General features: G+C 45.0%; 1 long non-coding RNA gene across 2 annotated transcripts in view; it reads left to right on the top strand.

Moving 5' to 3' along the window:
* LOC113972344 overlaps window positions 1–21,449 on the top strand; it is a 257,652-nt gene that overhangs the window by 199,915 nt on the left and 36,288 nt on the right. For both annotated transcript variants that reach the window (XR_003535859.1, XR_003535860.1), the window contains exon 7: window positions 6,262–6,321. This is a non-coding gene — a long non-coding RNA (uncharacterized LOC113972344). The remainder of the gene's footprint in view (window positions 1–6,261; window positions 6,322–21,449) is intronic.

Below are 21,449 nucleotides of genomic sequence, written 5' to 3'. Positions count from 1 at the left end.
GTGTTATGAAAGCCTTTTGTTTATACATACCCAGCTATACATTTACACATTATGTAAATAAACACACATATGCCCATGCAATTTAATTGAATATATGGCTATGGGTTAAGAGGCATGTTACTCTGATGAAAAACATCTTATGGTACGGAGTAAAAATATTTCCGACGTGCTTCTGAGCCTCCTGTAGAATTTAAGAGGGAACTGCAGAGATTTCTTTAAGGTAGTGGTTCAAACCATTGAATAGGAAGGCCTGGTATTCTTCCAAAACCTCGAGGCTCTTGAGTGGCATTCTCAGAAACCCATTGAGTTTCACTTTTATTCAACTCCTTGTGTTCTTATTAGTTATGAGCTTTTCCATCGATCTTTGGCTTACACAAAATGGTGAGTTTTGTTTCATGTTAGGTACATTCTTCTAAGGCAATGTGCAAGAAATTATGCAGGTAGATCAGCCTTTCCAACCACAAATTCCCCAAAAACCGACATGAGGATCTCGGTGTAGTGAGAAGTTGCCCCAGGTGGGTTCAGTCGGCCTTGGGGGGGTGCAACATGGTCTTTGATGTGCTGAGAGGGGCATGGAGTGATGGGCTAGTGGTGCCTCCTACCCACTCATCCCTGCGGTTGGATGGGCCCAAGGAGGTGGTTTCCCGCTGGAAAAATGCCTTGAGGAGCTGCAGGAGGTGGTGAACCCACTGCTGAGCCCCCGTGGCAGGGAGCTTTTGCTGGACCTCCACCTGGGCTGCTGTTGCACGTGGTTCCCCTTCTCCCTGGTCCTCACTGGGGCACGAGGGGGGCCTGTGGGGCCGTGGTGTCTGTTCGTCTCCACGCAGGGCACCACAGGCCACCCTGCAAGGTGACGCGTCTCGCTCTGGCAGAGCCCAGACTTGTGTGTCTGCCTCACAAAGGAATCTCTTCTTTTGCTTTGTGTTTGTTGTTTTTTTCCCCTCCATCTCAGGCGCTCAGCCGGGGCTCCTCTCCTCCAGCTGTTCGGTGACACCGCGCAGCCATCAAACGCTGCAAACCCGGATCAGAGAGCAGCAGTGACAGACTCCCTGGTGCAGGCAGGCCAGGTCCCAAATCTATTGTTCAGACCAGAAAGCTCAGCAGAGTGACTTGACAGGTTTTTAAAGCACTGGAGAACTTCAGCAGGAAGTTTTCTGCCTTTCCTACCCCTCGCTCTGCCTCGAGTCAGATGCAGAGCTTGTGCCATTGTAACCATTAACAAAAAGGGGGGTGTTGTGGGTTCTGGGCACAGGTACCCACAGATAATCAGGTGTGTGAGAGTCAGCAAACCCTCTGCATGTGAGGGCTGACACTGGGGTGCTTTGTACGATTGCATTCAGACACCGTGTTCTGAGCGTCTTTGTTATCGTCGCCTGATAAATAAACAGCCCTAAAATTACAGAACTTATTATGGTAATTGAGTGAAGAAAAGGAAATGCAAACCCTGCCTCACTATCTATTACATTGCCACTGCTAAAGTTGCCTAAACCTGTGCTACTCAAATGATATTGTAATATTAGCCTTCTTTCTTTTTTCACAATGATTGTTTTCTGTCCATCTCAAGCTGGATGTCAGTTCATTTAGATTTACATCAAGTAGTAAATTAAAATAATCACTCAGCAAACACTCTCAGCTCAGTTTTCTCTTTCAGTCAGGAGTTGCGAGAGATGCTTGAAGCATTCAAGCAGAAAATATTGCTGTCTAGATATTTGTCCTCTGGGTGATAAAGGAGGCATTGTCTTGGGACCCACTCAGGCCTCGGAGCTGATAGTAGCTGTGCATCACAGCTGTGAAGTGCGCTTTGTTATGTGTCTGAGGATTAGGGTTCAGGACCTTGTTTTTCTTGAAATACCAGACTGATCAGAGCTGCATATGTTCGGGGGAAAGCAGAGGTCGATGGTTCTCTGTCCACATTTTTACTAGATTATTTTTGGACAGAACTCTGGGAGAATACCCTGCAGCTTAAACCATCCCAAGAGTTTTTCATATTCTGCATTATAACGGCCGTGGAAAAAAAAAGGCTGTAGTTTATCTCTCTGCATCTCAAACAAAAGACTCACAGCACCGCAGACACGCCGGGCTTTGGACCCACGCTGGAACAGCCTGAATTCTGGCTCCTTTGTGCTCCATTTCCAGTACAGCTGCCCATTTAGGAGCACAAATGCACCTTGCTGTAATAACCAAATCCAAAGAATGTCTGGCCTTAAGGATGGCACAGATCGAGGGTGGTGTACAGAGCAAGGGCTTGGGGGGACAAAAAAAGGCTGTTCTGTGTTTCTAAGCTGTCTGTTCCAGAAAGAAAAAAAAAGTGGATTTATTTTTTCTATTTAAAAAATTAATCTGCATCTTTTTTCCCACCCCAGCCAAAACCACACAAACAAACAAAAAAAAAACAAAACACCCCAAAACCCCATAACCCAGCAGTATTTATTTTGGCAAAAAAGCTGTGTACAGGAGCACTCATAATGAAGATGCTGTGGTGAGGGAAGGCAGTAGTTCATTACAGTTGAGGTCTGAGTAAAGACTGCAGGATCTGGGCATGATCTCAGCCTTGGGAGCAGCCTCCTCTTTGTGGCAGCACGATGTGGGAGTTTGTGGGATTGAGGATTTGGGGCCAGGCTCTCATCTGACTTATGTTGGTGTGATACCACAGGAGCTAGCTGGGTCTCCCTGGTAAACAGAGGACTTTATGTGACTCTTTTGTTGCAAGGGAATGTACATACAGACATTGCAAATTCCCCTTTCAGTGTCAGTGTGAATCTCTCCCTTCCAGAACGGGGCTCTGGTCAATAGGCAGAATATTGCCCTTGAAATGATTAATGTTAATTGTAGAACCCCACTGAAGGGGTGGAAGGGAGAACAGCATTTGCCCATATGCAGTTTAATGCCTGAGGATTGGTTGCAAGTATTTCTCTGCTTGAAAACATGTCAGTGGGCACAACTTTTGACCCCATCAAGCTTCTGCATAAATTCTGAGAGTCACCCATGACTTTTCAAACTAGGCCTTCCCTTCTTCCATGGAGTCCCATCCCTGCCCAGCATTGGGCCTGCACGTCCAGCCGTGGCTTCAGGTCAGTGGGGTGGCTCAGGAAGCCATGGAAAGGTGAGCTTGGAGCTGTGCTCCAGGGCACCTGGGAGGGGCTTTGAGACAGTAACTTGAGCTCGGGGGCTTTAATGAATGGCAGTGGACCAAAGAGCTCCTGGACATGTTCTTACCAGCCCAGTGTTTCTGTGGATGTCATTGCCATTCAGAGCAGGCTCTTGGCAATTTTCTGGGTTTATGGTCATGGTAAAAATGATCCAGAAGTATTTTTTTTGTGCCTAGACAAACTGGTTTCCAAGTGACAAAAGAGTCACTGGAGCAGGATGTGGAATGAGGAGCCTTGGTCAGAGATGGACCTGTAGAATCATTGTTTGAAATAAGCTCCAGGCTCCCAACCTAGATTTGTATTTTCATCCTGTGTACTGCGGGACATCCTCCTGCCCTGCTGCCCTGATGTGCTCCTCTCCTGAGGGTTTGTGTGGAGAGGATGTGCACAGACCAAAGCAGTGCCATGTGGAGGGGAGGACATGATTCCTTGTTTCTTCATCTTCTGCCTGGCAGAAGGGATTTGCTGCAGTTGTGCCTGCAGAAAGCTGGCATCATGTGAAGGCATTCATCACTGGAGATATGCTGATAGCAAACCTTCAAAAAATCATGGAGTAGCAGCCAATGTGTCCCTTGTTTATAAGTAGTCTTTTATATTTAGGGATTTTCCTTCACTTCTGCTTCCTCCTTTCTTAGGAAATGACCACGGGGTACTGACCTCTGCTTTTGTGCTCATAGAAATCCCCTCTCTCTCTGTTTTATTTGTCCTCTGGCTTTTTTATTTTTTTCTCAATAGTTTTTTTAAATGCAATTTGGTTTTCTTTTCTTGTGCTTTGAAAAGGTTTGGTTTACCCTTCCTCACTCGTGCCAGCACAGCTATCCATCAGTCCCTTTTCTCCTCGAGTTGTTGCTACTGGTGAGGTTCCTTTATTACTACATTTTCCAGGCATTTTCCCCCGTCTTTCCTAAACCAGTTTTATGTTTTGTTTATCTGTCTCATACTTGTCTTCTTCCTATATCCTGGCAAAATATATTAGAGGTGCCACTTACTTTTCCTCTCTGATCCCGCTCCACAGCCCTCAGAAACAACAGAAAGGGGAATTCTCCTGTTAATTACATTAAAAAAAAAAAAGAGAGAAAGACAATTTCCTGAGTGAAGGAAAAAGAAAACCTACCAGGGCAGAAGGCACCTACAGCCTCCAGCTCCCTGTGCAAACTCACATCTGGGAGGCAGAGACATGAAACCTTCCCCTCCTGGTACCTGTTCCCTCTGCTTGCATGAAGGAGAGAGGGGCCAAGAGTGTGAACTGTCCTACCAATAATTACAGTATCTTTGTGGATTTATAGCAGCTGAAAATCAGGTCTCAGAGTTTTATGTGATTTGAGTTCTTTGTGGAGAGAATTACAAGCATTCACACAGGCCTATCATGACACTTACTGAATTATTTGAAGGATACATTTTTTCCTAGATATCTCAGTACCAACATGAATGCGGAATTGCTGAAATTATCAAAATATTGACATAAAGCCTGATGCAAAACGAGACACTGTTGTCTGTGAGTGGTGTGGCTTGGGGTTTTTTGCTGCTGTCACCAATCACTGCCATCAGAGCCCAGGCAGTGGAAGGGGGAATTCCCCTAGTTCTGTGCAACGGAAAAAAAAAAAAGAAAAGAAAACAAAAAAAAAGGGAGATAATTTCCTGACTGCAGGAAAAGAACTGCTGGGGTAGGAGGTTACCAAGGCCTCTATCTCCTTGTGTGTAGCTGAAGAGAGTATTCAGAGAGTTCAAACACAAGTAGGAGATCTCTGAGTGCAGGAAACAAGCAACGTAGCACGAGGTGAGAGAATTAAGCACAGAGCAGGAGGGCAGTTACCCCGTGTGCACCCACCCCCAGCAAGGGAGGTATCCAGCAAATCCTTGAAAGGGATGTCTTACAAAAGCCTCATTATAAGCTCTTGCTAATTTGAGAACTGTCAGGAATGGCAGTATTATTTTCCACTCAGCTGTTGGGATCTGTGTGTGTGTGTCTGATTAAATGGCACCTTCCAAAAAACACGAGCAGTCCCTGATAAAGCCTTTGTACGGTGCCTGGCAGAAGGGCACCCCTTCAGTATAAATAAATGATATTTTAGTCTTTGTTACGTAACAAAATCTCAGTGTTGTGGCTGCTGTGATGGCACATGAGCAGCTGTGCCTGTTTGCTGCCATAAAGGTTGAGGATTCACAGCAGGATAACCCAACTCCTGGTGCCTTTCTGCTGGAGGTGGGCTGAGATCCACAAAGATCTGTGAAGTACTTCTAGGTCAATATTAGGAAATACTGGAAGTATGCAAGTCGTAGGGAAAACCAAGTGCCTTGCATTTGGAGTTTTCCTCCCTCTAACAACACAAATATGGTCTTGATGCTCTCCTGGACTTGTCTGGTGACAGTGGGATCTCACGGTGGGTTCCCTTCTGCATGGGAAGTCAGGTTTCTGAGCAGCACCGTGCATATTCCACACTAAAAGGGCATCTGAAAAGGCAGACTTGGCTGCAGCTGCTACCTGGAAATCCAGAGGCTGTTGTTTTCCTTATTTCATCTGTTGCTAGTCAGCTGGAAAGCACAGTGACCTATGAGTAATGTGGTCATCCCCAAGTCATGCTGATAAAACCTTTACACTGCTGCCTCTTGCCATCTCTCCTTCTCTATCTCTCTGAGATGTTCTGATCCAATCTTGACTTCCTTTGAGGTAGGGCATTCTGTCTTAATGCCCTAACCCCCTTGGAGAGCCAGAGAGAAATGATTTTGAGATGTTTTTTTGTTGTGCTTTTGCCTGATAGACTTGTCTGCAGGGCTTTTATACCAGCCAGAGAGGATGTGGCTCTGTGGCCATAACCCAGGGGCCCTTTAGGACACTGCTCCTCTCAATTAGTGGCTGCTATTGAAGGCATAGCAGAAGCATTTCCAAATCCCAAAATATCAGTTTGGTCTTGTGGTCAGCAAGCCACCAAGCGTAGCCTAGAGCAACCTAGAGTTGGGAGGTAGCAAATCTCAGTTGCTCTTTGCTCTCTCCACCTTCTTGGCAGTACTATCCATATCCTGGCTGCCACCAGGCAGTCAGTCACTTGGAATATTTGTAATTCTCTGAGTTTGTCTGTGCCACTAATAAAAGTTTCTTGCTTTGTCTTTACAGATCAGCATGGTGGATTTTATGGAGGATTTCTACAGCTGAGGGATAACTGTGAATTCTCAGGTAATTGGCATTTCTTTTGCTTCTTTCATGAGCTGCCCTGGATGTTGTGACCTTTTCTTTGATTTTAGGCTGTAGTCCTCTCTCCTAACCCCCTAAACTGGGCACCTCATGATCAGACTGTTGTCCTGAGTTGCATCTTAGAGTTGCTTTGAGATGCAAAGTGAAGGAAGCTCTGGTTACCCACTCAGAATGCAGCTCTCCTGTCCCACCAATGCAGACTGCCAGTTCATATCTGAAGGGATTTGCTTGCACTCTATAACAGGATAAATAGTTGAACATTTACTGGATAAAGAGCTGTCTTTCTGACTGTATGATCCTGCCATAACTTCATGTGTTTAATGGTGGAACTCAACTTTCTTGTCCCGAGACCAACACTTTCACTCTCTGACTGGACACAGACCCCCTCTATTTTTCACCTTTTGAAAGGGCTGAGGTTTACTGTGGATTTTTGTCATAGATTTTAAACTGTTTCATGCTTACATTAGCTTTGTAATGTAATGAGAAGCTCCAAGTCAGGTGAGGAGGTGCTACAGTGGGGACCTGCAGAAGAGCATTGGGTGTGATGGTTTGAGAACCACCACATCACGATAACATGACACCCCAGTGCTGCTGTGGTGCCAAGCCCATGGCAGGAGCTTTGTGCACTGCCTGACAAGGTTGTTGAAGACACAGCTTTAGGAGTCAGATGAAAGCAGAGCGTTTTTCAGCTTGGCACCCGTCCATCCTCGTTATGATAATGTCGGCATTGTGAGCTCCTTGGGGCAGGGCCTGTGGCTTTCCCTGTGTCTTGAGACTCTCCAAGATTGTGGCCAGCATTCTGTGAACCAAAGCTAATAAATCAAAGCCAGTTTTTCCTCATGCGCTTCAAAACCTACTCCATTTTGGAACGAGAACACCACGTACAGCTCACTGCAGGCTTTGTCAAATTATTCCTCCCCTTCACACTTGGACTCTTCTTCATTTTCCACACACTTAATACTCACCCAGCTCCTTTCTGTAACTGGCAGCTGATCCAATTACACACTAGAGGTAGAAATACTGAAGTCTTACAGTTCAAATGTGGAATGATATGCATAGTCACTTTGTCACTCAAATCCTTAAAAAAAAAAAAAAAAGAAGGAAAGAAAACTCAGACTAGCTGGCCATAATTAAGGGCAGAAAATAGAGCACACAGCTAATATGTCCCTGGTTTGCCAATACTGGGATGTCACAAGTACCAGTCAGGAAGCCAGAGCCATGTGGCTTCCCAGATAAAAAGGCTGGTTTTTTACTTCTAGGGCTACAGTTCAAATCCAGCTTAAGGTTCTAAATTAAATAAGACCCTTAACCTATGCCAAAACATGGGATCCCTCCAGGTCAGAGCCGAGGTTATTGGCAGGTCAGTGTGATTAAGCCTGTGTTCCATTGCCTTCAGCCCCCTTAATGGCATAAATAAAGGAATTAAGGCCCAAACCCTGCCTGAAGTGTGTGAGCACCAACACCCAGGCACAGAGACATGGAAAAAGGAGCACCTGAATTCTCCAAGGGCAGGAATGTGGGCAGGGTTGGGTCAGTGCACTTTAGGTCTCGCTGCTCTCTGCAGGGAGGCACTTTGTGGGAATGGACTCACCCGCTGCTCAGGGGCAGCAGCAGCTCAAAGGCAGCAGAATCTGGGGTCTGTGTGTAGCAGGCCTGCTCTCAGAATTGCATCTTTGGAGAATTCTGGTTCATATTCTCGGCTGGATCTTTGCTCAGAGAGCATTTTGCATTCAGCAGAACAGGCTTGTAAAACTGCAGAGCAGCAGCAGAGGATCTGCAGCGCTACCAAAACTGTAGGAACTTTCAAAGCCTCCAAGCTCCTCCAGCTCCCACCAGAGAGCTCGAGATGAGAGTCCCACATGACAGAAAACAAGCAATAATTAAAAATCCCGATTTCGCCCAAAGAATTCCTTTGTTCAAGGTATGTAAATGTCTTCGCCTGCTTGTAAGTTATTTCATTTTTGATAGTTCCTTAGCTCAGTAATCTGAGCTTGGGAATAGAGGAGTCTGAAAGGAGTGTTACTCTGAAACAAAACACCTGTCTTTCAGTCAAGACTAAATTGACAAGCAACAATTTAGTTGTCTAAACTCAGAGCTTTCAGGATTTCAGACTACATAAATGTCAAGATGCCTAGGTAGGGCTCAAAGGTGAGCGACAGTGTAGGCAAATATACATTGGAACTTCAATTATCCAACCCCTGATCACTCTCAGTTACCTGAAGTTTAAGCATGTCTTCCTTCACTCTTGATTTCTACATTTTTCTGTAGAAACCCTTTGTACTGAGTCACCTCTGTCTTTGCCCAGCAGAGTCTGTAAACTTTTAAGAGCTCGTCTCCTGAGGAGCTTAGAGTGTCTGCCAGATCACAGCATCAGCAACCCCTCTCTGACAGAGCCTGTAATTATCCCTTCATGTTACCTGGTACACTGGGATAGAAGAATTAAAATAAATAAATCACTGTTTTCATCTTTGCTGTCTCCAGCTCCGCTTTTCCATAGGCATGGTGTCAGTGAGGCACCTTCCTCCTCAGACAGTGTTGTACCTGCATGGAAATGCCTTCCTGAAATGATTCCTTGTAGGGAGATCATGTCCTCTCACGAGCAGCCAGAGGGTGGGATGGACTTTGCTGGTTAGCAAAATTCACCATTAGTAGTTTGGATTTCAGGGACCAAAATCTTTCTTTCATTGTTCTCCCGTGACATCTTTGACATTGACTGATATCCAAGAGCCAAATATGGCTCGATTTCCACAGTTTTGAATCCTAAAAAGCTGCTGAGATCCCAACCAAGACCCTCTGAGAAATTTTGCTTTGCTTCTTCCTGCCTTCAGCACTTTTTCTCAATACATCCCAGTTACTTCCGAGGGGGTTTGCTGTGATTTGATCTCAGGGAGGTACCAGTTCACATTTGCAGGTCCCTGCACCAACTATAGAACTAAATCAAAAAGCTTTGAGTGGCAGAAGAAAATGGCTGGCAGGAAAATACATGAGGCCCCTTCACCTCCTTTTGCACCTTTTTATTTTCCAGCCTTATTTTCACCCCATCCTTGGCTTTTGTTTGCCACTTTGATTTTCTCCCAGCGCTTCCTAACATCTTCTGTTCTCCTCTCTGTGGCAAGTTGTGAAGGGAGTCCTTCTCCTTTTCTCCTTGCTCTTCAGCAAGTTTTCCTCTTTATCCTTCAGGGGAGGAATCTCAAACTGAGAAAGGATAGAAGATTTTTGTTTCATCCCCAAAGAGCATGTGAATAAGGCAGACCCTTCTGTGAGATGAGGGGTGGGCTGTGCTCCCTTTCCAGGGACACACTCCGTGCTGGCACTGTGGGATAAAAGCTGCTGTGCAAGTGCTGCCTGCTCTGCAGTGGAGGATTTTTGGGTAGAATGAGCCCCCTGAACAATAAACCAGCCCCCCCTAAGGAAGAAAAAGGGGATTTCAGGCCAGGTCAGGCGACGTCTCCCTTCCCCTTAGCTGAAGGCAAAGAGCTTGATCCTACCAGAACAAATGGCATAAGACATGGAGGATCCAGTGCTGCACAGGAAAATAAAATCCTTTTCTCCCTTGAAAGCAGAGTTGCACAACTGAACTAGAAGGCAAAATGCAATCCAGTCATCTGTTGCTTTCGGAATGGGAAGAAAACAAAATTAAATGGGGATATTAAATTGTAAGTTTTGTGGGTAAAAAAGGAATCTCATTCCCCTGGCAGGAAACTAATATTGCAAGGAAAATATAGCAACAGAAGAGGGCCAGACAGTGCCCATTTTCAATATGTAGGAAGTTCTAGTGTCTTAGGTGTTTCCCGGCCATCAAAAATTGAAATAAATTAAAGTTGCACTTTAATTGAATTACACAATGACATCGATTTGAACATTAGTAAACAGATGCAATTTTGTGCAATGCTTTAAATTGCATTTTCTCACATATGCATTTAATTTAAATTTATTGAGATGGTTATTTATGTTAATAAAATAATTAAAAGCAGTTATTTAAGACTAACTATGAAATAGCTGTGTAACTACCTATATTAATAAGACAGTTAGTTAAGGGATAATGTCTATTGCTTTATGGTGTAATTGCAATAAACAGCTGCTGAGTTTGATTAAGAGCTGAAGTGGAGCTAAAGTGTTTGAGCAATCTCCAAAGCTATTTGTTGTAAGTGTACTACAAAGCAACAGCGATTATTCCTATTATACAAAAAGCCATAGCATAAACATTAAAATATAACACACAAGTATGACGCTTTTTTTCTTGGGTGATGGAGCATGTGGATGGTGGGGCTGGAGAAGGAGAGCTGGGGCTTCAGTGGAGAAGAGGCTTGAGGGAAGGCAGTAATTTTGCTGAACAGTTTTTGCTCATACCCAGGTTCTCACCCCTGTGTGAGTTTACACCTGAGTGGTAGGAGGGGCACAGTCTGTGCTTGTGAGCTGTGTTTTTTCAGGGGTGGCATCATTTGAAAATCTTTAGCTGGATCCCTTTCAAATTTTATAGAAAATTTTCAACCTCGGCTCCAGGTCTGACCTAGGAATTTCTTCAGCTTTTTGTTGGCATATAAAGAGGGAGAGTCAAGCATGTAGTAAAAACCCTTCTGCAACTTTGACCATGAAATGGCTGCTGCCACTCCATAACTCCATCATTAACACATGAATCAGACACTTCCTGGTCCCCAGGCATATCCTGCTTTATGGCACTGACACAGACCTAAACCACAGACCATTAATTTCAGTGGGATCAGGTAAGCAAAAAGGCAGTCCTTGTATTGCTGTTGTTATTTACAAACTCCACATTCTCCTGCTGCTGGGAGATGGACTCGGACATAAGACATTTGCCTTTAAAATTTCTGCTATATTAGAGTTAGCGAGTCTGGAAAGAGGTGCTTAATTACTCAAAAGCTCTTTTATTTCACCTTTTATTTGAGTGCACCTTTGGATGGTGAACTCTGACAGGTTGATTGAGGCACAAATGGACAGGAGTGGTCAACTGGAGTGGGTCAAGTCCTAGAACACAAGTGTGTGGGGTTGGGAGATTAGAACATGTCCTGGGTGCCCTGCTTCAGGACCTGAGCTCCTTTTCACATTACTGGCACTTGGGAATCACTCAAAGAAAGTTCTCACTTTCACCCACATGCAAACAACCTTGGGAAAGAGGGGTGAGTCCATCACTGCTCTAAACCAAGCTCAGGAATTATGTATCCAAGTCCATGTGATCAAAACCCACCAGTTTTGATCAAGGTTGACGGGTTTTCACATACAAGTGTTAGAAGTTCAAAAGGGGAAAAAAAAAAGGTGTTAGCAGCAGAGTTACACTGGTTTCCTCCCTTCACACCATCTATCCTGGAAGAGATAAGGTATCTTGGGCTAACCAGTTGTGTGTGAGGGCTTGGAAAAGCCGACAGGAAAAGGCAGCTTGGCAAAGTCCTACGCACAGTGATTAATCCAAGTGCCAATTCGCTGCTAATCTGCTGTGGAATGGTTTCGCTCCTGGTTTATTAAGGAAGCAGGTTTGCAGGTGGCTGGGTACTGAGGGTGTGTGTGCCTTGCTGGGCAGATTCACTGCTGTGAGAGCAGGGCTGCCGCGAGGATCTTCCCAAATATTCTGAGATGGAGCACAGGACCTGCTCGGCTCTGGCGGCTCCTACCTCGGGAGAAGCTTAGGCAATGGCAGGAAAGCCCACCCAGTGTACTCGCCTTGTTAAGCTTCTGGGGCTTGCAGGCCTTCCTAACTCTGCCCTGGGGAAAAACTGTGTAACAATGGATAAAAGACTTGGGCCTCCCAGCTTAGTTACAAAGGATTCTCTTCACTCATCCTCTTAGTGAGAAATCCAGTTGAATGCTTTTTGAAATCTTTCAAATATTAAAAATAAAATAAATCTTCTTATTCTGTTTCCCGGCAAGATTCTTGACTGCAGTGCCATGTTGTCACACACTTCAGGTCCTTTAAAATGTCGAAAGGACCCCCCTCAGTGATGTGGCTGCAGCCAGGTATGCAGAGAAAAGGTTATTCAATTCTTTGTGTGCCTTCAAAAAGTTAAAGAAGAAAGCCCAATGAACCCTAAGAGGGGGAAGATACAGTGGATATTAAAATAATTGGGTGTCAAGCTGCAGAAGGCTCACTGCTACTGCCTGGCTTGGTTGGGATCTGCTTTGGAAAACAGCTAGTTTGTGTTTATTTGTTTCAGCCAGAGAGGGAACTATTGCTGCTTCACCTGGTTACAGGAACATTGCAGTTTGTAGCTCTGAACAGTTACTGCAGAAAATACTTGTCAGATCACTTGTGAAGAGAACCAAACACTCTTTTCAGCTGCCTCAGAAACTGGTTTGCTTTCCACTTCCTTCTCTCCTGAAGTGTTATCTGCTCCCTTCCCTCGGAGCCAAAGTCAGCCTAGAGATGCTCTACTCCCTCTTTGCACGTGCTTTTCAACCCAGAGGGGACACGACACTTCAATACACACTGAGGTCACTTAAAATCTGAAAGAGCTGGGAAAATGAAAGCTGTCCACGTGTGCCATCATCAAGGGAAACCATCAAGTGACTCTGCTATTTGTGATCTTAGAAGTCAGCTTTCCTTGCATAGAAATCTTTGACCAAGCGCGTTGTTGTCGTTGCTTTGTGAAGAAAATTTCTTCGTGGGAAGCTCTTGCAAGCAGTAGTGGTTTGTTCTCTCTGCCTTGCTGTCTCTCTCCCCTCACAAGGAGCTGCTGAATATTCAGCATCACCTGATTTTAAACTCTTTCTTTAAAGCCTTTGGTGCCTCTCAGTCATTTCAGAGATGGTGCTGGTGTGTTGCTCTACCGCCTGGAGTTAGAGCACGTGGCAACCTGAATGTTTTAATGGTAGGGATTTTTTGCTAAACTCTGTGTTTAGATTCATGTAAAAAAACGTCCACTCGCCTTGTTAGGTTTTGGTTGGAGGTTTTTTTGGGGAGTTGGTTTTTCTGACATCTTGCTATCTCTGAATTTAGCTTTGGTTCATTAGTAAAGGAAATAAATAGCCACATTTCTTATTATTCACACTATTACAGAGTGTATTCCAAGCCCATACATATCCTGCAGCTTGTTAAATAATTCTTTATCCTTTAAGAAATTCCCATTAATCTCTGACCAAGGAGAGCAATACTAAGTTAGTTAGTCATCATATATAAAAATCTGAATCATTTTTACAAGTATCTTTAATGGCTTCCATTAATTACGTGTCTTCATAAAAAAGCTGCCCTTCTCAAACACAGCATTCTTTCATTCTTCAAGAGGATCTAATTTCTGAAACAACGGAAATTAAGGCACTGATGCTTTGTTTGGGCAAATTAAGCAGAAAAAAATACTCACACAGCTCAGGCAGAAGGTGCAGGAATCACGTGTTCTATTAACTTGTCAGCTACCTTGGTATTATTAGCAAAATTTTACAAGTCAGCCCAGCTCACTGCTGTGATTAGTGCTCCACTGACAGCAGAGTGCTCCGTGTGGACTGGGCTGGGATTTTAGCTGCAGCCCAGGGGAAGAGGAGGTGCCTTCCCTGTTGCTCCTGGCTTTGCCCCACATGTCCTTGGCTCAGGTCTCGTGGTGGTTGCGTGGTCAGCAAGGACACAAAGCACCTTTCCCATCCCATCCCTGCCCGCCCTGCTCCAAGGAGCTCTGTGTTTCCCTGTGCTCAGCAGCACCAAGGGGCGTTTTTAGGGTCAGGTGATGTTTTAGCCCGCTCATTCTCTGATCCAACATGTATCTACAAGTGAGAAAAACATTCCCACCAGGGCTGGGTGGGCAGGACCAACCCTTTCAAGGGCAGCTCAGACTTCTGGCGGATTAACGTGGCTGTGAACCCGCAGCCGGGATCGTCGCGTCACCCCGTCCTTTTTTCCTTGCTCTTTGTTAACCTAAGTATTACTTGGCTACCTTAAACCCACAATAAAAGACAACATTCATTGCCCTGCCATCAGAGCTGTGCTGGACAATGTTTTCAAGACTCTTTCAAAAGGCATCTCCTCTGTGTTCATCTGTCTTCCTCTGCAGACACCAGAGGCCCCGAGTAACGGATAAAAAGGTCAAATGTAAAACAGAGGCCGCCTCTAACCCTTCCTGGCCTCTCTAAACCCTTCCATAGTCCATAGGCTGAGAAACACTGAAAGAGGAAGGATGGCACTGAAGCCTCTTCCTCCCCTGTTTTATTTCAGGTCAGGTAACCTTGCTCACTCTTGTGGAAAGCATGAGGAGCTCCAGGAGGGATTTAAAGAAGAGATCTTCCTCTCCTGTTCAGGTGAATAGTCATGAATTAGACTCTTGGGAGACTAAGGCAGTATAAATACATAAGGAAATCTTTTGATTACACATAGTGTTAAAAATGCTAAAAATACTTCTACTACAGTTAGTTCTGAATTTTTATGTATTTACTTATTTATCTTAATTTATGCTATTTTCCCCCCCTTCCCTGGGAAGGGAAGACTACCAATAGATAAGGGAGAGAATTTTGTGTTTTTGTATGCAGTATGAGTCCAGTACTTGGCCAAGACCCAGATCTATTGTGGCAAGAAAGTAATAGATGAACTAACTAGGGACTCAGACTCTCTGGCTGCCATCCAAGAAACATTAAAAAATGTAGTACTGCACATAACAAGTAGGAAGATGCATGCAAATGTTGATGTCTTATTGAAAACTGTTAAGTTATTAATATGTTGGGTTTATAGACATGCATTTGGATTTTAAAACCTGCTGTCTAAGTTCATGCCCTGGAATTACCTGCTGAACTATATGTCTGAAATAATATCTAAAGCAGTGTCACACTGGCGAGGTAGTTCTGGATACAATGACATGTCTGGATCCCTGGACTGTTTCTTTTGGGAGCATCAGCTCTGGAGCAGTGGCAGTGGTCCAGTTCAGCTCTCAGGAAGGTTTCTAAGCAATGGCCCTGCTTTGTTTCCTCACTGTCTTTTCCCCCTGCAAAGAAGCAAGTCATGCATGTGACCCTGAGGACCCTGAGGGTTCACTGTCCCTTGGTTCATGTGAGAGATGTGGGTCAGGAGCTTTGCTTTCATTGCCAGAGGTGTCCTTGCCATCTTCCACGTTGATCTCAACGTTGCCAAGGGTCTCTTGTTGCACACTCAGCATTATGTCCAAAGTAGATGTGATCACAGAAGATTCCATGCAGGGAAGTGCATGGAAACAAACAGGCTGGAAAAGTGGTGAGCTCCAGTTGAGACAGTTCCTGGGAGCAGCCAGTGCTGTCCTGTGAGGCACGACAGGAATCTGAAATGATAATTTCTTTCCACCACAGCAATAAGCAAACAGTTTCAGTGATTGCACTTTATTCACAACCATAACTATCATCACTGGCATTCACTAGAGGTGTCAGATCCCTGGGTTTTGTGCTTTTACAGTAGTATTTTATCTCTTTCCCTCTAGAATTATTACTTTTTTAGTAGGGAATAGCTTAATGTTAGGGCTAAGAGATGAATGGTGGGACTTGGTTTTCCATTTTTTTTTACCTGACCTTCCTCACTCCCTGTTCCCATCTCATTCCTGCTCAGAGCTTTGTTTGAGCTGGAGGACCAGTTTCATGGTTGTTGTTGTTGTATGAAGTGAGCTTGCTCGTGCAGTGAGGTTTTTTTCTAATCTCTCAACTCTAATTGTTGCATGCAAATTGTTTAATAAATAATGTTGGACAGAAAAAAAGAAGAATAGATATTAATTAAGAAAAGGATTTAGGCTGACTCAGTCTCATACATGAGACAAAAGGTTAAGTAAATGCCAAGGCTGCTATGCCTCTTCAAACAATGAATATTAGTTTTAGAATCATTAATGTCTGCTTAGAAAACAGAGTCATACTGGAGTCTTGTATGCCAAAATAACCAAGGCCAGGGCTTCTTCTTTTCAATCTGAAGCTAAATTATTCTCCAATAGAGGGCTAAATGTATGCAATTAACAGTGCTAGGTAGGACAACAGGGAATGGCACTTTTAATATGTAGCCAAATTGAGATCAAGTTTTTCTTTAAATCTGGTAACTTGGACATTTAATATGCACAACTGAGCTCTGCAACAGAATTAGTGAAAAGAAGCAGATAATTAACTCCTTCACTGCTTGTCAATGGAGACAGAATGATTAGTCTGCTGTTTACTCATTCCTGTCTTCTAAAGTTGCTGGATCTACAAAAGCAAAGGTTTTTTTCAAGTGCCTCGCATACATGGGCAAAGATGAGGACAGTTGTGGTCTTTATTAGAAAGAGAATTACCACTGCCTGCCAAAAAATGCTCTACACTAGACAAGACACGTTACTTACCACGTTGACATCACCCTTTTAGTGTAAGTGTGCCTCATAATAATCATAATACTTAATTCTCACCCAGAGATCTCCGAGAGATTGAATATTTTTATTCCAAATTCACTGAAGGAAAGTGAAATAAAAGATGGTGAAGTGACTTGCATAAAGTAACTGGGCAGAGCAATGGACAACTGGGTGTGAAAGCTCAGCTCCTGAGTCCTAGGTGGTGCTGAACTGGAAATTTCATGGAATTTGGTGGGGGCATCTCTGAGGTACAGTTTTTGACTGGTCAAGAAGCCAAGTCAAACTGTCCCCGTGTTTCTAGGGTTGGTTTGACTCTGCAAAGCTGAAACCTCTAAAGTTAAGATGTATTTTCACTTCTGTGTGTATCTGAACTAAGTCTGCACTTCCTTGCTCTGGGTTCTGCCTGAGTTGAAGCAGAAGGACATCATTTTCCATGCCATGTAGCACAGCCTTTCCTCCTGCTGAGGAGGCTTTCAAAGCAGAGCCTTTGGTGGCAGCAGTGACTCCCCCTGAAGTCAACAGCCACCTGCAAATAAACCCTCGGGTTTGAAAACGGGACACTTCAGTAGCTCAAGTTTTGTTTCTAAGGCTGAAGTGCATTACAGCTCTCATTTAACTGAGTAAATACTATTATGCTGAAGTCCTTTGCATTGTCATCAACAGGAAGAGATAGCTTTGCTCTAGGGCTTGTTTCAGTGAAGGGTCTATGTTGGAATGTGTTGTATTTACATTTAATATTTGTGCCGTGTCTGGATCTCCCTCTCTGGTTTCTGGTGCTTGGTGCTTTCAAGAGTGAAGAAAACATATCTGGAGAATGGGCCCATCCAGGGACACGTGCTCAGGCCCAATTCTGAGCCTTAATATTTTCCTTTTAGGCTTTTCACCTGCTATTACTAGGAAAAAGCAAAGAAGCAACCAAACACCAGATTGTCCTTTTTGATATCGAGCTCCTCTCTCGATAAGGGGTTTATTAGTTTGTGCTCAGGCTCGACCCTGTATAAAAGATACATAAGAGGGCTGACATATGGGATATTTTAACTCTCCATATTTAAGTCATCTTTGTTAAGACCATTTGGAAAGAATCTGTGCGTTTTCTACTGGCGAGTCTTTGTCTTTCTCTTTCAAGAATTTTATTTCTTGAGAGTCTGGATGAGTCAAACTGGCTCTGTCCTATCCAGCTGGCCTGAGCACAAGTGGACTCCAGCAATCTGAAGGTCTCTTAACACAGTGGTCCTGCAGGATCTGGCTGAGGCCACCCAGGAGCAGCTTCCCTGTGGCTTCAGTGGCCTGTTTCACCCCTGGGCGAATATTTGATTTTGAAAATGTTTAGCTTTCACTTATTTCACCATGTGTTCATGCCAAAAGCCCAGGCATGCCCTTGTATTTGCTAAAGGTCTGGCTCTGGCAGCGTGGCGTGGGAGGATCTCCTGTCATGCAAAACCTGAGGTCAAACTGTCCGCTTGTGTTGCTCGGTGCTGCCTTGACAGTTGGCTCTGAGGTGATGTGTTTGATGCCATCAGAGAGAAAATTTTTGGGTTGCTCATTGTTATGGCTTAGTCATGCTCATGATTTTATCCCTCATGGATAGACCTCAGGGCTCGCTGTCTATCCTGACAGGCACTATTCACTGACTCATCCTGCATCCATTGGAATTGCCCTCATGGCAACACTGTGTGACCGAGTCGGGGCAGGCAAAAGGTCCCCAGGTCCCTCCTCCTGAGGTCAATAACCACAGATCCTGCTGCTGTGGTGATAGGGGCTTCTGGGATACACATGTACATAAAGATATGTGCCTCAGACCAACAGAGGAACCCCTAAAATAGTACAGGAGAAGGGAAATCAGGCTGTGTTAGTGTAAGACTGCTCGTGGAGGAGTCACTGGCAACAGGGCCCTCAGTGAGGGCAGGCACCTGCTGCCCCAGCTGGAGCCAGTCCTGCACTGATCTCTCTGGCTGCTCCAGTCCTCTCTTCCCTCCCTCCAGGCTGCTCCAGGCCTTTCTCTCAGTGCCTTTGCAGCCAGGTCTGATCTGTGCTCCCTCAGCTCCTGTCGGTGCCTCCCAGCCCGTGCCCTGCTGCCCCACTCAGCCCCCGGTGCCACTGCTCGTCCCTCCCCACAGCTGTGAGCTCCACGGCCCTGCTCCACTGCCTCCAACCTCACTGAGCACCCTCAGGCCCCTTCTCTCCTCTTCCACCTTTCCTTACTTCATCTTTCCACCTCCCCAGATGAGCCCTGTCCCGCTGCCCGGGTGTGACAGCCGTGACAGGCACCGTGACACCGCTGCTCCTCCCCTGGCTCGTGGCCGGGCAGGACTCAGCCCTCACATCTCACTGGGGTGCAGAGGTCCTTGTGTTGAGCTGGGTCTTTCCTCAACAGACCTCACCCGGTTTTGTGGCACAACCAGTCCCATCCATCAGCCCATCTCCAGGTGCTGACAGGCTGGACAGGGGCCAGGCTCTGCTCCTTGCAGTGTTTAATCCCAGCACCAAGTCCCCAGGACACCGTAGACCATTGGGTTCCGCTCAGGCATAATCCCATCATTACCACTGATTTGTTCGCTCCCGCTCCCCACGGAGCTTTTAATCAACTCTCCATCTTTGTGCCTTCACACCTTTACGCTTTTCATGATTGGCTCTGCTACCTTCTGCCTCTGCAATGAAATAGTACCATAGAAATCCTCCTGCCTCTTACATACATTAACAATCCCATTTCTGCTCTCTCTGGTCCAGTGAAGGGATCTCCCTCGCCCACAAAGACACCACTGTCTCTGGCAGGCGCACGGGGAATAGCTCCTATTCATTATTCCCAAAGTCCAGTACAATGGGTTATAATTAGTTACTGGCCTCTTTGGTTTACCCTACCTTCAAAGGCTCTTTTATAGTTTAAAAGTGAAGGGAGATGCTGACATTAATTTTAGCTGTCTCTCCATAGTATTGTGCAGAGAAGATAAAACTAACATGCAGGTAAAGGGATAAGTAACTCACTAGCCAAAAAAAAAAAGAAAAGCAAGCAAATAGGGTCATCATCACATTCATTTCATGAAAGTAGCGTGGTGTTGGGGAGAACTCATTAGCCTTTTTGTTCTGCATTATCACCATCATTTATCAGCAGTTGTATCACATGTCACAGCCACTATGCTTTCTGGCATCCAGTGTGGGACCAAAGGACTCCCAGGGAATGCTGAGTTTGGACGCCAGGGCTGTGCCGTGTGATGCACTAGGCACTGTATTAATTGTGGCAGATAGAATTTTTTCCAATATACTCCTAAAGGGACACTCAATAAAGCAATGCAGTGTGATTTACCAACTCAAAGAAGCATGGACAAATAAAGCCACATCATGGGCCTGTCCTCCTTTCCCCTAAACCTTCATTTGGTTGTTGGCGCTGGAAGTGTTGCAAGTTGTTTGAAAACAAAACAAGCCCAACCCACAAGTGAAGAAAAAACAAACATTAGGCTAATCAGTCCACACAAACACAGGCTGCTTTCAGTGAAACACTTCCTTCTGGTTCTGTCTCCAGTGATGGTGGTCTGTTAAATCTTTAAAGAAATCTGCTGCTTCTTTAAGCTGTGGCTCTCTGATCACTTCTGTGCACACAGGCACAGCCCTCCACTGCAAAGCAGAGTTTGGGAGGTAGTTTTAGGAATCAGCCAGGAGCTCCTCCATGAACCCAGTCCTTTAATTACCCAGTGGTAATTGCCCACCTCTTGCATCAATGCAGAAATATGTGGGAAGGGAGCAAACTGCAGCCTTGTCCAAGCAGCTGGAGCTGCAGTTATCGGATCAAGTCAGCCCTGTAAGAAAGTATCTGATGTACAAAAGTGGTGCACATCCACCATCCCATCTAAGAGGACGGGAAACAGCATCTTTAGATATTTTGAGCATCAGAGCAGGATGTGAAGGGGCAAGTCAGTGAACCCTGTGACTCAGCTGCTGGGAGCAGCAGCATTTGCTTACCCCCAGGCAGATTGTGAGGATTAATTAATATTTGCAAAGTGCTTTGAAGATGAAAAGTAGCACGTTAAGGACTATAAAGTATTATTAATAGTGATAACAAACTGATAATTTTGGAGCATATGAGTCTTTTCTTAACCTTTTCTAGAAAGCCCTTACATTGCAAACAGCTGAACGAGTGACAGCGCTACAGCCAGAGTGCCTGGTCCCCTGTTTTCCAAAGCACTGGGGTTGTGCTGGTTGAGCGAGGCACTAAGGAAGTACAAACCACATTCCTTTTCCCCTCTGAGCCCTGCAGTGAACAGGAGAAGTGCTCTGGCTCTGGGCAGTCTCCGTGTGCAGCCACGCAGGGAAGGTCGAGGGCAGGAGGGAGTCTCGTGGATGGGACTGGGTGCTGCCAGTGATGGCTCCTCCTGTCACCCCTTTGCATTTCATGCCAAGAAAACCAGGCCCTGGTGTCAGCCACAGTCAGGAGGAAGTCTGTCAATGTATTTAATTTGAAACAAGAAACATTTTCAGGCTTGTATGGCCCAGGTCCTTAAGGCCAGTTTTCTGGCATTATGAAATATGTTTTTCCTCTGAAAACGTTGAGATCTAAGAATTTTGTCTGGAGTGTAAACAGTAGGACTCTCATGAAGAGTAAAATTTATTTCTTAGCTTGATAGGGTCAAGTAACTCTAACTGGGATTAGCTAATGTTTCACAGAACCTGATGTTTTTGTGGCTGGGGAATCCCTGGAGGAAGGAAGATATCCACGTTTGATGAAAAGCTCCTAATAAAATTAGATACTGCTTCTGAGCTTATCAAAGGAAGATGGAAAGTAATGAAAATTAAAAGTGCAGCTCTGGCATCTTGTAAAGTCCTGACAAGATAGCAATCTGGAATCCAGTGTCCATAGGT

Source organism: Neopelma chrysocephalum, unplaced genomic scaffold (genome assembly GCF_003984885.1).
Source record: "Neopelma chrysocephalum unplaced genomic scaffold, ASM398488v2 Primary Assembly neopelma1_91, whole genome shotgun sequence".
NCBI classification, from domain to species: domain Eukaryota; kingdom Metazoa; phylum Chordata; class Aves; order Passeriformes; family Pipridae; genus Neopelma; species Neopelma chrysocephalum.
The sequence above is the reverse complement of the archived record's forward strand: the minus strand, read 5'-3'. Positions and strand labels throughout refer to the sequence as shown.